This window comes from Aegilops tauschii, chromosome 6, assembly GCF_002575655.3.
Source record: "Aegilops tauschii subsp. strangulata cultivar AL8/78 chromosome 6, Aet v6.0, whole genome shotgun sequence".
In the NCBI taxonomy this organism is placed as follows: domain Eukaryota; kingdom Viridiplantae; phylum Streptophyta; class Magnoliopsida; order Poales; family Poaceae; genus Aegilops; species Aegilops tauschii.
The window spans coordinates 324,091,995-324,101,956 of NC_053040.3; positions in this window are offsets into that span (position 1 = coordinate 324,091,995).

Below are 9,962 nucleotides of genomic sequence, written 5' to 3' on the forward strand. Positions count from 1 at the left end.
TTTAAAATTTTCCTACGCTCACCAAGATGCATCTATGGAGTATACTAGCAACGAGGAGAAAGGAGTGCATCTACATACCCTTGTAGATCGCGAGCGGAAGCGTTCCAATGAACGTGGATGACGGAGTCGTACTCGCCGTGATCCAAATCACCGATGACCGAGTGCCGAACGGACGGCACCTCCGCGTTCAACACACGTACGGTGCAGCGACGTCTCCTCCTTCTTGATCCAGCAAGGGGGAAGGAGAGGTTGATGGAGATCCAGCAGCACGACGGCGTGGTGGTGGATGTAGCGGGATGTCGGCAGGGCTTCGCCGAGCTTCTACGAGAGAGAGAGAGAGGTGTAGCAGGGGAGGAGGGAGGCACCCAAGGCTGAGATATTGCTTCCCTCCCTCCCCCTTTATATAGGGCCCCCTGGGAGGAGGGGGCGCCGGCCACAACCCATCTAGAGGGGGGGTGGCGGCCAAGGGGGGTGCCTTGCCCACAAGGCAAGTGGGGCGCCCCCCACCCTAGTGTTTCCAACCCTAGGCGCAGGGGGGAGGCCCATGGGGGGCGCCCAGCCCACCAAGGGCTGGTTCCCTTCCCACTTCAGCCCACGGGGCCCTACGGGATAGGTGGCCCCACCCGGTGGACCCCCGGGACCCTTCCGGTGGTCCCGGTACAATACCGATAACCCCCGAAACATTCCCGGTGGCCGAAACTTGACTTCCTATATATAATTATTCACCTCCGGACCATTCCGGAACTCCTCGTGACGTCCGGGATCTCATCCGGGACTCCTAACAACTTTCGGGTTTCCGCATACACATATCTCTACAACCCTAGCATCACCGAACCTTAAGTGTGTAGACCCTACGGGTTCGGGAGACATGCAGACATGACCGAGACGCCTCTCCGGTCAATAACCAACAGCGGGATCTGGATACCCATGTTGGCTCCCACATGTTCCACGATGATCTCATCGGATGAACCACGATGTCGAGGATTCAATCAATCCCGTATGCAATTCCCTTTGTCAATCGGTATGTTACTTGCCCGAGATTCGATCGTCGGTATCCCAATACCTTGTTCAACCTCCTTACCGGCAAGTCTCTTTACTCGTACCGCAATGCATGATCCCGTGACTAACGCCTTAGTCACATAGAGCTCATTATGATGATGCATTACCGAGTGGGCCCAGAGATACCTCTCCGTCACACGGAGTGAAAAGTCCCAGTCTCGATCCGTACCAACCCAACAGACACTTCCGGAGATACCCGTAGTGCACCTTTATAGTCACCCAGTTACGTTGTGATGTTTGGCACACCCAAAGCACTCCTACGGTATCCGGGAGTTGCACGATCTCATGGTCTAAGGAAAAGATACTTGACATTGGAAAAGCTCTAGCAAACGTAACTACACGATCTTTTATGCTATGCTTAGGATTGGGTCTTGTCCATCACATCATTCTCCTAATGATGTGATCCCGTTATCAATGACATCCAATGTCCATAGTCAGGAAACCATGACTATCTGTTGATCAACGAGCTAGTCAACTAGAGGCTTTACTAGGGACACGTTGTGGTCTATGTATTCACATATGTATTACGATTTCCGGACAATACAATTATAGCATGAACAATAGACAATTACCATGAACAAAGAAATACAATAATAACCATTTATTATTGCCTCTAGGGCATATTTCCAACAGTCTCCCACTTGCACTAGAGTCAATAATCTAGTTACATTGTGATGAATCGAACACCCATTGCGTCCTGGTGTTGATCATGTTTTGCTCTAGGGAGAGGTTTAGTCAACGGATCTGCTACATTCAGGTCCGTATGTACTTTACAAATATCTATGTCTCCATTTTGAACACTTTCACGAATGGAGTTGAAGCGACGCTTGATATGCCTGGTCTTCCTGTGAAACCTGAGCTCCTTCGCAAGTGCAATAGCTCTAGTGTTGTCACAGAAGAGAGTCATCGGGCCCGACGCATTGGGAATCACCCCTAGGTCGGTAATGAACTCCTTCATCCAGACTGCTTCCTGTGCTGCCTCCGAGGCTGCCATGTACTCCGCTTCACATGTAGATCCCGCCACGACGCTTTGCTTGCAACTGCACCAGCTTACTGCTCCTCCATTCAAAATATACACGTATCCGGTTTGTGACTTCGAGTCATCCAGATCTGTGTCGAAGCTAGCGTCGACGTAACCCTTTACGACGAGCTCTTCGTCACCTCCATAAACGAGAAACAAATCCTTAGTCCTCTTCAGGTACTTAAGATATTCTTGACCGCTGTCCAGTGTTCCATGCCGGGATTACTTTGGTACCTTCCTTCCAAACTTACGGCAAGGTTTACATCAGGTCTGGTACACAGCATGGCATACATAATAGACCCTATGGCCGAGGCATAGGGGATGACACTCATCTTTTCTATATCTTCTGCCGTGGTCGGGCATTGAGCCGTGCTCAATTGCACACCTTGCAATACAGGCAAGAACCCCTTCTTGGACTGATCCATATTGAACTTCTTCAATATCTTGTCAAGGTATGTACTCTGTGAAAGACCAATGAGGCGTCTTGATCTATCTCTATAGATCTTGATGCCTAATATATAAGCAGCATCTCCAAGGTCCTTCATTGAAAAACACTTATTCAAATAGGCCTTTATACTTTCCAAGAATTCTATATCATTTCCCATCAATAATATGTCATCCACATATAATAAGAGAAATGCTATAGAGCTCCCACTCACTTTCTTGTAAACACAGGCTTCTCCATAAGTCTGTGTAAACCCAAACGCTTTGATCATCTCATCAAAGCAAATGTTCCAACTCCGAGATGCTTGCACCAGCCCATAGATTGAGTGCTGGAGCTTGCATACTTTGTTAGCATTCTTAGGATCGACAAAACCTTCCGGCTGCATCATATATAACTCTTCCTTAAGGAAGCCGTTAAGGAATGCCATTTTGACGTCCATCTGCCATATCTCATAATCATAGTATGCGGCAATTGCTAAGATGATTCGGGCTGACTTCAGCTTCGCTACGGGTGAGAAAGTCTCATCGTAGTCAACCCCTTGAACTTGTCGATAACCCTTAGCGACAAGTCGAGCCTTATAGATGGTCACATTACCATCTGCGTCTGTCTTCTTCTTAAAGATCCACTTGTTTTCTATGGCTCGCCGATCATCGGGCAAGTCAGTCAAAGTCCATACTTCGTTTTCATACATGGATCCTATCTCGGATTTCATGGCTTCTAGCCATTTGTCGGAATCCAGGCCCGCCATCGCTTCTTCATAGTTTGAAGGTTCACCGTTGTCTAACAACATGATTTCCAGGACAGGGTTGCCGTACCACTCTGGTGCGGAACGTGTGCTTGTGAACCTACGAAGTTCAGTAGTAACTTGATCCGAAGCTTCATGATCATCATCATTAACTTCCTCCCCAGTCGGTGTAGGCACCACAGGAACATCTTCCCGCCCTGCGCTACTTTCCGGTTCAGAAGGGGTGACTATCACCTCATCAAGTTCCACTTTCCTCCCACTCAATTCTTTCGAGAGAAACTCCTTCTCTAGAAAGGACCCGTTCTTGGCAACAAAGATCTTGCCTTCGGATCTGAGGTAGAAGGTATACCCAATAGTTTCCTTAGGGTATCCTATGAAGACGCATTTTTCCGACTTGGGTTCGAGCTTTTCAGGTTGAAGTTTCTTGACATAAGCATCGCATCCCCAAACTTTTAGAAACGACAGCTTAGGTTTCTTCCCAAACCATAATTCATACGGTGTCGTCTCAACGGATTTCGACGGAGCCCTATTTAAAGTGAATGCGACAGTCTCTAAAGCATAGCCCCAAAATGAGAGCAGTAAATCGGTAAGAGACATCATAGATCGCACCATATCTAATAGAGTGCGATTACGACGTTCGGACACACCGTTTCTCTGAGGTGTTCCAGGCGGCGTGAGTTGTGAAACTATTCCACATTTCCTTAAGTGTGTACCAAATTCGTGAGTTAAATAATCTCCACCACGATCTGATCGTAAGAATTTTATTTTCCTGTCACGTTGATTCTCAACTTCACTCTGAAATTCCTTGAACTTTTCAAAGGTTTCAGACTTGTGTTTCATTAGGTAGACATACCCATATCTACTTAAGTCATCAGTGAGAGTGAGAACATAACGATATCCTCCGCGAGCCTCAACACTCAATGGACCGCACACATCGGTATGTATGATTTCCAATAAGTTGGTTGCTCGCTCCATTGTTCCGGAGAACGGAGTCTTGGTCATCTTACCCATGAGGCATGGTTCGCACGTGTCAAATGATTCGTAATCAAGAGACTCCAAAAGTCCATCTGCATGGAGCTTCTTCATGCGCTTGACACCAATGTGACCAAGGCGGCAGTGCCACAAGTATGTGGGACTATCGTTATCAACTTTACATCTTTTGGTATTCACATTATGAACATGTGTAACATCACGTTCGAGATTCATCAAGAATAAACCATTAACCAGCGGGGCATGACCATAAAACATATCTCTCAAATAAATAGAACAACCATTATTCTCGGATTTAAATGAGTAGCCATCTCGAATTAAACGAGATCCAGATACAATGTTCATGCTCAAAGCTGGCACTAAATAACAATTATTGAGGTTTAAAACTAATCCCGTAGGTAGATGCAGAGGTAGCGTGCCGACGGCGATCACATCGACCTTGGAACCATTCCCGACGCGCATCGTCACCTCGTCCTTCGCCAGTCTCCGTTTATTCCGTAGTTCCTGTTTTGAGTTACAAATATGAGCAACCGCACCGGTATCAAATACCCAGGAGCTAATACGAGTACTGGTAAGGTACACATCAATTACATGTATATCACATATACCTTTGGTGTTGCCGGCCTTCTTGTCCGCTAAGTATTTGGGGCAGTTCCGCTTCCAGTGACCACTTCCCTTGCAATAAAAGCACTCAGTTTCAGGCTTGGGTCCATTTTTTGACTTCTTCCCAGTAACTGGCTTACCGGGCGCGACAACTCCCTGGCCGTCCTTCTTGAAGTTCTTCTTACCCTTGGCCTTCTTGAACTTAGTGGTTTTATTCACCATCAACACTTGATGTTCTTTTCTGATCTCCACCTCCGCTGATTTCAGCATTGAATATATCTCAGGAATGGTCTTTTCCATCCCCTGCATATTGAAGTTCATCACAAAGCTCTTATAGCTTGGTGGAAGCGACTGGAGGATTCTGTCAATGACCGCATCATCCGAGAGATTAACTCCCAGCTGAGTCAAGCGGTTGTGCAACCCAGACATTCTGAGTATGTGCTCACTTACAGAACTATTTTCCTCCATTTTACAGCTGAAGAACTTGTCGGAGACTTCATATCTCTCGACCCGGGCATGAGCTTGGAAAACTAATTTCAGCTCCTCGAACATCTCATATGCTCCATGTTTCTCAAAACGCTTTTGGAGACCCGGTTCTAAGCTGTAAAGCATGCCGCACTGAACGAGGGAGTAATCATCAGCACGCTGCTGTCAAGCGTTCATAACGTCTTGGTTCTCTGGGATTGGTGCATCACCTAGCGGTGCTTCTAAGACATAATCTTTCTTGGCTACTATGAGGATGATCCTCAGGTTCCGGACCCAGTCCGTATAGTTGCTGCCATCATCTTTCAGCTTGGTTTTCTCTAGGAACGCGTTGAAATCGAGGACAACGTTGGCCATTAGATCTACAAGACATAGTGTAAAGATTTTAGACTAAGTTCATCTAATCAAATTACTCAATGAACTCCCACTCAGATAAACATTCCTCTAGTCATCTAAGTGAAACATGATCCGAGTTAACTAGGCCGTGTCCGATCATCACGTGAGACGGACTAGTAAAGATCGGTGAACATCTCCATGTTGATCGTATCTTCTATACGACTCATGCTCGACCTTTCGGTCCTCCGTGTTCCGAGGCCATGTCTGTACATGCTAGGCTCATCAAGTCAACCTAAGTGTATTGCGTGTGTTCCGAGGCCATGTCTGTACATGCTAGGCTCGTCAACACCCGTTGTATTCGAACGTTAGAATCTATCACACCCGATCATCATGTGGTGCTTCGAAACAACGAACCTTCGCAACGGTGCACAGTTAGGGTGAACACTTTCTTGAAATTATCATAAGGGATCATCTTACTTACTACCGTCGTTCTAAGCAAATAAGATGCAAAAACATGATAAACATCACATGCAATCAAATAGTGACATGATATGGCCAATATCATCATGCTCCTTTGATCTCCATCTTCGGGGCACCATGATCATCTTCGTCACCGGCATGACACCATGATCTCCATCATCATGATCTCCATCATTGTGTCTTCATGAAGTCGTCACGCCAACGATTACTTCTACTTCTATGGCTAACGCGTTTAGCAACAAAGTAAAGTAATTTACATGGCGTTTATTCAATGACACGCAGGTCATGTAAAATAATAAAGACAACTCCTATGGCTCCTGCCGGTTGTCATACTCATCGACATGCAAGTCGTGATTCCTATTACAAGAATATGATCAATCTCATACATCACATATATCATTCATCACATCTTCTGGCCATATCACATCACATTGCACATGCTGCAAAAACAAGTTAGACGTCCTCTAATAGTTGTTGCAAGTTTTTACGTGGTTTGTAGGTTTCTAGCAAGAACGTTTCTTACCTACGTATGACCACAACGTGATTTGCCAATTTCTATTTACCCTTCATAAGGACCCTTTTCATCGAATCCGTTCCGACTAAAGTAGGAGAGACAGACACCCGCTAGCCACCTTATGCATCTAGTGCATGTCAGCCGATGGAACCTGTCTCACGTAAGCGTACGTGTAAGGTCGGTCTGGGCCACTTCATCCTACAATGCCGCCGAAACAAGAAACGACTAGTAGCGGCAAGAAGAATTGGCAACATTAACGCCCACAACTTCTTTGTGTTCTACTCGTGCATAGTAACTACGCATAGGCCTGGCTCATGATGCCACTGTTGGGAATCGTAGCATAATTTTAAAATTTTCCTACGCTCACCAAGATGCATCTATGGAGTATACTAGCAACGAGGGGAAAGGAGTGCATCTACATACCCTTGTAGATCGCGAGCGGAAGTGTTCCAATGAACGTGGATGACGGAGTCATACTCGCCGTGATCCAAATCACCGATGACCGAGTGCCGAACGGACGGCACCTCCGCGTTCAACACACGTACGGTGCAGCGACGTCTCCTCCTTCTTGATCCAGCAAGGGGGAAGGAGAGGTTGATGCAGATCCAGCAGCACGACGGCGTGGTGGTGGATGTAGCGGGATGTCGGCAGGGCTTCGCTGAGCTTCTACGAGAGAGAGAGATAGGTGTAGCAGGGGAGGAGGGAGGCGCCCAAGGCTGAGATATTTCTGCCCTCCCTCCCCCCTCTATATAGGCCCCCTGGGAGGGGGGGCACCGGCCACAACCCATCTAGAGGGGGGCGGCGGCCAAGGGGGGTGCCTTGCCCCCCAAGGCAAGTGGGGCGCCCCCCCACCCTAGGGTTTCCATCCCTAGGCGCAGGGGGGAGGCCCATGGGGGGCGCCCAGCCCACTAGGGGCTGGTTCCCTTCCCACTTCAGCCCACGGGGCCCTCCGGGATAGGTGGCCCCACCCGGTGGACCCCCGGGACCCTTCCGGTGGTCCCGGTACAATACCGATAACCCCCGAAACTTTCCCGGTGGCCGAAACTTGACTTCCTATATATAATTCTTCACCCCCGGACCATTCCGGAACTCCTCGTGACGTCCGGGATCTCATCCGGGACTCCGAACAACTTTCGGGTTTCCGCATACACATATCTCTACAACCCTAGCGTCACCGAACCTTAAGTGTGTAGACCCTCCGGGTTCGGGAGACATGCAGACATGACCGAGACGCCTCTCCGGTCAATAACCAACAGCGGGATCTGGATACCCATGTTGGCTCCCACATGTTCCACGATGATCTCATCGGATGAACCACGATGTCGAGGATTCAATCAATCCCGTATGCAATTCCCTTTGTCAATCGGTATGTTACTTGCCCGAGATTCAATCGTCGGTATCCCAATACCTTGTTCAATCTCGTTACCGGCAAGTCTCTTTACTCGTACCGCAATGCATGATCCCGTGACTAACGCCTTAGTCACATTGAGCTCATTATGATGATGCATTACCGGGTGGGCCCAGAGATACCTCTCCGTCACACGGAGTGACAAATCCCAGTCTCGATCCGTGCCAACCCAACAGACACTTTCGGAGATACCCGTAGTGCACCTTTATAGTCACCCAGTTACGTTGTGACGTTTGGCACACCCAAAGCACTCCTACGGTATCCGGGAGTTGCACGATCTCATGGTCTAAGGAAAAGATACTTGACATTGGAAAAGCTCTAGCAAACGAAACTACACGATCTTTTATGCTATGCTTAGGATTGGGTCTTGTCCATCACATCATTCTCCTAATGATGTGATCCCGTTATCAATGACATCCAATGTCCATAGTCAGGAAACCATGACTATCTGTTGATCAACGAGCTAGTCAACTAGAGGCTTTACTAGGGACACGTTGTATTATGATTTCTGGACAATACAATTATAGCATGAACAATAGACAATTACCATGAACAATAGACAATTACCATGAACAAAGAAATACAATAATAACCATTTATTATTGCCTCTAGGGCATATTTCGAACAGATACGTCTCCAACGTATCTATAATTTTTTATTGTTCCATGTTGTTATATTATCATTCACTAGTAGAAAACAGGGCTTTGGTTTGGGCCTGGCCAGCCCATTAGTCCCGTTCGGTCACGAACCAGGACCCACGGGGGGCATACGTCCCGGTACGTGCGCCCAGGGGGCCGGCCGGGCCTTGTGGGGCATTGGTCCCGGTTTGTCTGGACCCATTTGTCTCGGTTCCAGGCACGAACCGGGGCCAATGGTCCTTGCTCCTGGCCCACAACCATTGGTCCCGGTTCGTGGCTGGAACCGGGACAGAAGGGGGGCCTTTAGTCCCGGTTCCTGCCATGAACCGGGACCAATGAGTTGCCTATATATACCCGATCGCCGCAGCAGAGCACTCCACACTGGTCTATTTTTTCTGGCTGGCGAGGGGAGAGCTTCGTGGTGCTCTAGCTCACCTCCTATGCACATGAGGTGTTCGATGAAATTCCCGAGCCACACTAGTTAAGCTTTCTCCTCTTGAAGCTCGACCTCCAAGCTCCATTTTCCCCGAGATTTGTCTAGGTTTAGCGGTCCGTCACGTCCCGTCCCCGTCTTCACTGTCGACGATCGCCCGCGCCGATCTCGTCGCCGGCACCACCGTCGTGAGCCTCTTCTTCTTATCTTCTTTCTGAAAGAAAATAATTATTACTTCAGATAGATACTTGTCTAATTTCTTACTTTTATTATTGCCTGTTATTATATAGTGCGATGGTTTTGGTATCCGCCCCTGTCGGCCCTCGTCCTGTCTATGATTCGGATGTGGTATATATTATCTTTTATAACTATTTGGTTCATTTATTGTTTATGACAATTATGCCGACCAACGTGACATACATTTTATTTATCTAGGAGGTATGTGAACCGGAAATTCCAACTGACCCTATTGTCGAGAGGTTAAATTTAGTTGAAGAAGAAAACAATTACTTGAAGGAAAAAATAAAAAAATTGAGGAGGAGAAGATGATATTGGAGTTGCATGTTGCGGATGTCGTAGATGATCACAAGATCAAGATGGCTGCAATGCGTTTGAAGATTATAAAGATTAGAAAATATGCCATTCATACCGAGGCTTGGTATCATTATGCCGTTGGATCAATTCTTACCTTGGTTGCAATTATGATCGCATTTGTTGTTGCTTTTAAATGTTTTACATAGTTTCAATGTATGGTTTAATTAGATGCTCTGGAGAGCTATATGTTGTTCAATGAGAACTATGTATGTA